Genomic DNA, 7918 nt, shown 5'->3' on the forward strand with positions numbered 1-7918 from the left:
GGAGCAAGAAACATTAACTCACAGAGTCGGAAGTTAAGATTGACTGAATCCAGAAATGGGACAAGGGCAGGGTGCAGCTAATCAGGCTGTTGTATTTGTAGCTGATGCCATGGTATAAGTGTGTATTTGTGGCCCTGTCTCCTACTAACTGTGAGTCATGCTGACAAATAAAAAAAAATTAATAACTTCAAGTGCATAGTATACTTTATAGAAATCCTACCACTGGTGTTCCAAGAAGTAACAAGTTTAGCAAACAAAATAAGTCCTTAAATTGGCAATTTCCATGCATGATTGTGTGTGGTGCTACTAATTCTGCTAGGAGATTTGAATGTTATGTTGTTTAAATATAAACTATTAATGTTCACTGGTATTTATCAGAGTTTGAATATTTGCTATAGATTTCAGTTTTTTGTAAATACTTTTAAATTTAATATTTCTTGTTTATTAAAATTTTTTTTTAGCTACCCGTAATAGTAAGCAAAGAGCACAAAAAATGTTGGAGGCATTTTACAAATAACTTATGGTTTTGAGAAGTCCCAAGAATTCTTGAATTCCAATATCTTGTTCCTGCATTCAGAAGATTAACATCTTTTGGAAACTTGAAAATATTATTCTCAGTGTTTTCTAACCAAGCAATCTTCTGAATGTTAATTTGCTTTTTTTGACAGAAAGAAAGGAGAACCATGGGAAGATATGGCTGAATTCTATAATTGGGTCCAATATTTACTGTAAATGAATGAAGCGGAATTTGAGTTTATAAATCACTGAAGAGTTTGACCAGCTTGACAAGTCAGTCTACTAGATTCTGGTCACTTCTCTGTGAACTGATAAAACTAAGTGGCCTCGTGTCATGCAGCATATGAAAGTGTGGAAGCTGTGCCTCCTATAAGGTACTGCCTGACATAGCCAATTCATTTCCTTGACATTTGAACATGTCATCTTGATTTTCTTCCAAAGGAAGACAAACTATTAAAAAAAATTTTGAACACAAAAAACCACAGGGCTGAAAAAGAAAAGAAAAATAACCCTCTAATAAATCATGAGACCTTATTGACCAGATCTATAACATCTTTTGAATCTGTTTTTTCCTGTCCACTCCACTGCCAGTACTAATTGCAGGTCTTCATTATTTCTCCACTGAATCATTGCGGTTGAACCCTAGGCTCTATTCTTGACTTCCAATGCCAGTGTATCAGCCACTGTGCTACCACACATAGTGTCATCCTTTTAAATCCTTGCAAATCTGATCAGATCATATCTATGTTTAAACATCTGTTGCATTGCTCTCCTATCTCTTGAAAAAGAAAACTCAAACATGTTAACATACCATAAAAGGCACTTCATGATCTGACCCTGCACCATGGAATAATCCTGAAATGCTTGATCCCTCCTTCCCTTCCTGTTGACCTCTGAGTCATCCATTGAAGTCCAGTTCAGAAGCTTTTTTATTCTGTGCACCCCTCACTACTCTGGCACAATTCACAATTGGTCACTCTGTTCCATGTTCCTCTCTGCCTCATATGGGCTTTTGTTGTTGCATTTACCAAACTGAATTCTCCTTCTTTGCATGTATGTGTGTTCTGTACTAGATTGTGTCTGTCTTGATGGCAAGGCCTATTCAACTGTGCATTCTTATTATCTAGGTTTAGTCCATGATAAATAGAAGGTGCTCAATCAATACTTGTTTAATCAGTTAATTTAGTATGACTGAAGGGGTACAAAATCTAACAATTTTGTTTTCTTTATTTTTTTTTTTTGTCCTTTTTGTGACCAGCTGCACCGTGCTCAGCCAGTGAGCACATCACACCAGCCATCCCTATATAGGATCCGAACTCACAGCGGGAGTGCTGCTGTGCTCCCAGCGCCGCACTCTCCCGAGTGCGCCATGGGCTCGGCCCACAATTTTGTTTTCTGATGTTTAAGAGCCACCTCTATGTACTGTTTTTAAGAAATTTATTTTCTAGTGGGAACATCAAATTGCTGGGAATTAATCAGAGGCACAGAGAAATTATTTGCAAAGGCATAATTGCTGTTGCATCTTTTAAGATGAAAATAAACACAATGATAATGGTAATAATAATATCTGTGAGCACCAGCAAACCTCCACGCTATGATGCAGTAGTCTTTTGATAATAGGCAGGATCCTGGAGGGTCTTCAGTGTCTTATGTTGCCCTTCTAACAGATCACAGTGTGGTGATTTTCCTCTTAATCAGGCTCGATTGTGTCACCATAGAGGACCACAGCATTTTTACCTATATGATTTTCTAACTGTTTTAAATGTTTCCTTTGCATAGTCATAGGGAAATGCAAATTAAAACTACAATGGATTATACACCCCCAAAATAGGCAAAATTAAAATATTTGTTTACAGCTTTCATTTGTTCCATGGCAAAGTATTCCTCATATGTTAGAAAATTATGTTTAATTTTTCCTCCTTTTTCTTTGATAGCATCTATGCGGATGCCATGCCAATTGTTGTTGTTCCTCTCCTCTTCATCTTCCTTATCTCCTTCTTTTATTTGTATCATTGTTGTTCGAGTTAGGGTTTCTGGATTAGCTATTTGCAAGAATTTCCTATAGGGGCCAAGACGCTAAGAGATTTTAATTTTTCTGATTCAGTATTTTTTTTTTTTTCTGAAGTCACAGAATTAACTGTCTTCCTTCAGTCTTGTTTGTCTTCATGATTCTTTATAAAGCCTTGCCTCTTTGCATTTATGTACCTATCTGGTTCTAGGAGGACCTTCTCATCCCTAGCCCTATTCCTGGACCCTCTTTAGCAGACAAAGGATATGGTTTTTTGCCCTCAAGAGGGATTGCTCATATTTAGGAAGTATATGATCTAGTGTGTGTGCTTTATGATATCTATTATTACTGGTTCTCTCCTGCACTTCCCTTCCTTTATGTACCCTCGGTGATAACTGTTTTTACCATGCAATGGTTTGGGGGAAGGAAGTGGCAACAGTGCTATGAGTGTGTTTAAAAACAAGATGGACAGAAGGTTTTTAGAAGTGGCAGATGGCAGAAATCAACAGTAAATATTTACTTCCAAAAGGATGTTTCCCCATACTCAGTGAGAACTGCTGTAATTGAAGAGGGCAGGTGCAAAGGAGAGTCAGAGAGAGAAGGCTTAGAAAGTTTGGGTGAGGAGGCACCCAGAGGTTTAAGAAAATAGCACTTTTGAAAGTGAGGGAAGTTAGGATGTGGAAGTAAGAAGCAGGATCTCTTGGTGAAGGTGGCCTCTTCACCAGAGGTGGTGAAGGAACTATAGAATTGTAGAAGGGATGGTAGGAGCTTGTGTGAGCAAGTTAAGATCTGAGACAGGCCAGGCCTGGTGCCAGAAGTGAAATACATTGAAACAAGAGAGGAGGGAAATCTTGAGCTGAGAAGCTGGTAAAGCTACCCCTTTTCTCACTTCAAAACATCCTCCATCTAATTAAGAAAATTCCAACTCACTCCAGTATGATTAACAAAGTAATTGTGTTACTGCAGCATCCAAAGAAAGATACTCTACGAAAAGAAAGGGGCAAAAAGAGAACTACAGGGCCGGCCCGGTGGCGCACTGGAGAGTGCGCCGCTTGGGAGTGCGGCGGCGCTCCCGCCGAGGGTTCGGATCCCATGTGGAGACCGGTTCCCGCTCACTGGCTGAGCATGGTGCGGGCGCAACACCGAGGGTTGCGATCCCGTTGCCGGTCCCCGGTACGGGCGCCAGGCCTGGTGCCAGAAGTGAAATACATTGAAACAAGAGAGGAGGGAAATCTTGAGCTGAGAAGCTGGTAAAGCTACCCCTTTTCTCACTTCAAAACATCCTCCATCTAATTAAGAAAATTCCAACTCACTCCAGTATGATTAACAAAGTAATTGTGTTACTGCAGCATCCAAAGAAAGATACTCTACGAAAAGAAAGGGGCAAAAAGAGAACTACAGGGCCGGCCCGGTGGCGCACTGGAGAGTGCGCCGCTTGGGAGTGCGGCGGCGCTCCCGCCGAGGGTTCGGATCCCATGTGGAGACCGGTTCCCGCTCACTGGCTGAGCATGGTGCGGGCGCAACACCGAGGGTTGCGATCCTGTTACCGGTCAGTAAAAAAGACAAAAAGAAAAAAAAAAAAAAAAGAACTACAAACAGACACAAAATTTTCCTGCTGACTAAGAACACTAACTAGAAAAATATTGCTCCAAAGCAGAGGAAAATTGCAACACAATATTCCAACATGAATAAAGGAGAAAATAAACTGATGATGTAATTGTGGGTGGGAAGGAAAACAGTAAAAACATAAATACAAGACCTCAGAGAAGACATGGATACAAAAAGGAAGGTGATGGCCAGTCAATATAAGGATGTGAAAGGTAACGAGTAAAATTCAGGAAAGAAATAGGAGAAACAGAATCATTTCATAAGTAAAGACTAGATTATAAGCAGTGTAAGAGAAAATAGGCACCACAGAAAGCACAGCAGGACACAGAGAGTATGCACATGGGAAAAGTGAAAGAAGTGAAAGAGAAACAAGCAAAAATATTTTTAAAAGAGAGAGAACGTGACAATTATCAAAGATGGGCAAAATTATCCAAAATATGACTAATTGGAGTTCCTCCAATCAGAGGAGAACAGAAAGAATAAAATAGAGCAAAGATTGGAAAGTGTTCTTGAAGTAAGACTTGAATGTGTCTGTATATTAAAAGGTTCATCCAAGATCTGGGAAAACTGTCCGAGAGTGATCAATATCAAGATATATCCTACTGGTACATATCCTACAAACACTAGACATATCCTACATTGTTACACTGGTAACAAACTTTGGATATCTGGGCAAAAATCATTGTGTCATTTTCAAAGGTAAAGAAAACCAAGTTGGCACAGCTACAGTCAATGCTAATGGAAATGGAACAACACCTATCTAACACTTAAGGGAAGTTTGAGCCACAGATTTTAAATCTATTCAAGGTATCCTTCAAGTGTCAAAACTACAGGCAAGCATTTCTGCAAATTTAAAGACTCAGGGATATCGTTCACATTAGGCCTTACTGAAGCATCTTCCAGAGAATAAGATTAATACAACCAAAAGACGATTGGGGAAATGTCAGTGAAAAGACTGGGCTGAACATTGAATATATTTAACAGCAGGACTAGGACTAAAATAGGGCTAGCATAAAGGTTAGAAAATAAAATGTAAATATGAACATTGTGTTTATATAAAATTTCATGATGGAGTCTTTTAAAAATTGTAGTTCTTATAATATTTTTATTTTAGTGACTGCCTTTAAAATTAGAATTTAATCCCTTTCTTCAGACAGTATCTATTGATTCCTACTATGAGCATCAAGTGAATTAGCTTGTAACTTCTCTCCCCTTTCCCTTCTCCCTAGCTTGCTGTACCCAATTTTAGTCAACAATATTATGATCTGTTATAGACTGCATTGTGTCCCTTCAAAATTCATATGTTGACTATATGGGACACTTTCTAGTACCTCAGGATATAACAGTATTTGGAGATAGGGTTTTTAAAGGGGTGATTAAGTTAAAGTGAGCTCTTTAGGGTGGGCCCTAATCCAATCTGACTGGAGTCTGTATAAGAAGAGGATATTTGGACACAAGGAGAGACTTAGGGGATGCATGCAGTCAGAGTAAAGGCCATGTGAGGACACAGTGAGAAGGTGGCCATGTGCAAGACAGGAGAGAGGCCTCAGGAGAAACGTGCTGACAGCTTGATTTTGTACTTCTAGCCTCCAAAACTGTGAGCAAATAAATTTCTGTTGTTCAAGTCACCCAGTCTGTGGTATCTTACTATGGCAGTCTCAGAAGACTCATACCTTATTGTTAGTGTTTACCTGTGTACTCTGTACTCTTAAAATTTATACTGTGCAAACAATGAAAATAATGTAGAAAATATAACAAAACATGCTTGCACATCTGTCATACTGGTAAGTATAAATGTGTTTCATTTACCATTTACAAAATTATAGATTGCATCAAAAGTAAAACATTATTATTAAAAGGGTAAAAACATAAATGAAAATTAGACAGAAGTTGTGACAAATTAGGATTTTCATACCCAAAAAAGCACTATACAAGACAAAGAACTGTTCACATTAAGCTTGGAAAGGCTACAATAAATTCACAATGAAAACATACAAGTTATGGGTGTCTGTACTGGACAGTGGATGTGTGCACATCTGCCACTTCTAGAACAGATGAGCGCCCTGTTCTTCACCACACCCATCCCACTCTTGTGGCTTCCTTTTCCAGTTTTGCTGATAGCAGTTGCTTTTGATGCACCTGTAATGTGAGTTTGCAGGGTTTTTTTTCTTTCTGTCTCTTAATTTCATGGAAGATATGCTTTCGTGGGTGTTTGTCTCCATTGTTGTTTCTTTGGATTTGAATAAATTTGGGGAGGAGAAGTAGGAATATTCAGTATTGAGCAGCTGACACGAACCTACCAGAAGCTTTAGTTTTAATTTTACTGCATTGGCAGGACTTCCAAGATAAAATAGAACAAAGTAGGGATAGCAGGAACTGTTGCCTAGTTCCAGACTTTAATTAGAATACTGCTAAAGTTTCACCACATGTGGTGTGGGTTCTTGATAAATATTCTTTATTAGATTTGAGTTCCCATATATTTTTAGCTTGCTAAGAACTTTTAAAATCACAAATGAGCAATGATTATCAGATGACTACATATAAGCCTTCTCTCCAATAATCTCACAATTTTATGTATTAACGCATTTACTGAGTCTTCCATTCGAGATATATTTTACTTAGTATGATGGATTGATTTTTATGCACTGCTACATTTGTTTTTGTATTTAATTTGATTTTTGTACTGTGATATTGGTCTATAATATTTTTACTTTCGTCCTTTTTGGGTTTTTCTTTCAGTCACATAATAACTTTATAAATATGATAGATGGCTTTTCTTATTGTTTTCCAGTCTTCAAGGTAATATGTACTGTATAAGATAGGGGTTATCTGTTACATGAAAATTTCATAAAACTGTTCTGTAAAACTGCCTAATACCTTTCTTTATTTCTTTCTTTCCTTTTTTTTTTCTTCTTGAAGGATTGTACAGAATGGAAAAGATTTTTTAATTAGCAGTTCACCCTTTGTAATGTTTATCAGTTTTCTATCTTTCCTTGAATTAATTTTGGTATATTGTTTATTGCTATTGTTATTATGTAAGTTGTTTATTTCACTCAAGTTCTAACATTTTCATGGCATTAAAACTGCTTATGATTCCATCTTTAGATTTAAAAAATTATTTGCTGCATCTGTAGTTATGTTCCTTTTTTTGTTTCTAATATTGTTAATGTCTGACATCACTTTGTCGTTTTTACGGTCAGTATAAAGATTTGTTTATTCAATTCATCTTTTTTTAAGAACCAGTTTTAACTAACATTTTCATGGCATTAAAACTGCTTATGATTCCATCTTTAGATATAAAAAAATTATTTGCTGCATCTGTAGTTATGTTCCTTTTTTTGTTTCTAATATTGTTAATGTCTGACATCACTTTGTCTTTTTTACGGTCAGTATAAAGATTTGTTTATTCAATTCATCTTTTTTTAAGAACCAGTTTTAAGCTTTGTAGACATTTTCTTTTTCTTTTTTTAATTTTATGTCAATATCTATTGTCAATATCCTCCAGCCAGAGACCATTAGAAACACACCTATAATTGAACAAGTTGTGTCTACTATTAGCTGCAGCAAGGAAGAATGCTCACCATGGGGAACTGTGGGGCATCTCAGTGAGAGGATATTAGAAAAGGCTTGTTAAAGTATTTGGTCTTTGGATGAAACACACCTATAATTGAACAAGTTGTGTCTACTATTAGCTGCAGCAAGGAAGAATGCTCACCATGGGGAATTGTGGGGCATCTCAGTGAGAGGATATTAGAAAAGGCTTGTTAAAGTATTTGGTCTTTGGAT

General features: G+C 37.3%; 1 pseudogene; it reads right to left on the reverse strand.

The window, feature by feature from the left end:
* Positions 1-2370: 2370 nt before the first annotated feature.
* LOC103607595 overlaps positions 2371-7918 on the reverse strand; it is a 53812-nt pseudogene continuing 48264 nt past the window's right edge.

This window comes from Galeopterus variegatus, unplaced genomic scaffold (genome assembly GCF_000696425.1).
Source record: "Galeopterus variegatus unplaced genomic scaffold, G_variegatus-3.0.2 Scaffold7569, whole genome shotgun sequence".
Lineage (NCBI taxonomy): Eukaryota > Metazoa > Chordata > Mammalia > Dermoptera > Cynocephalidae > Galeopterus > Galeopterus variegatus.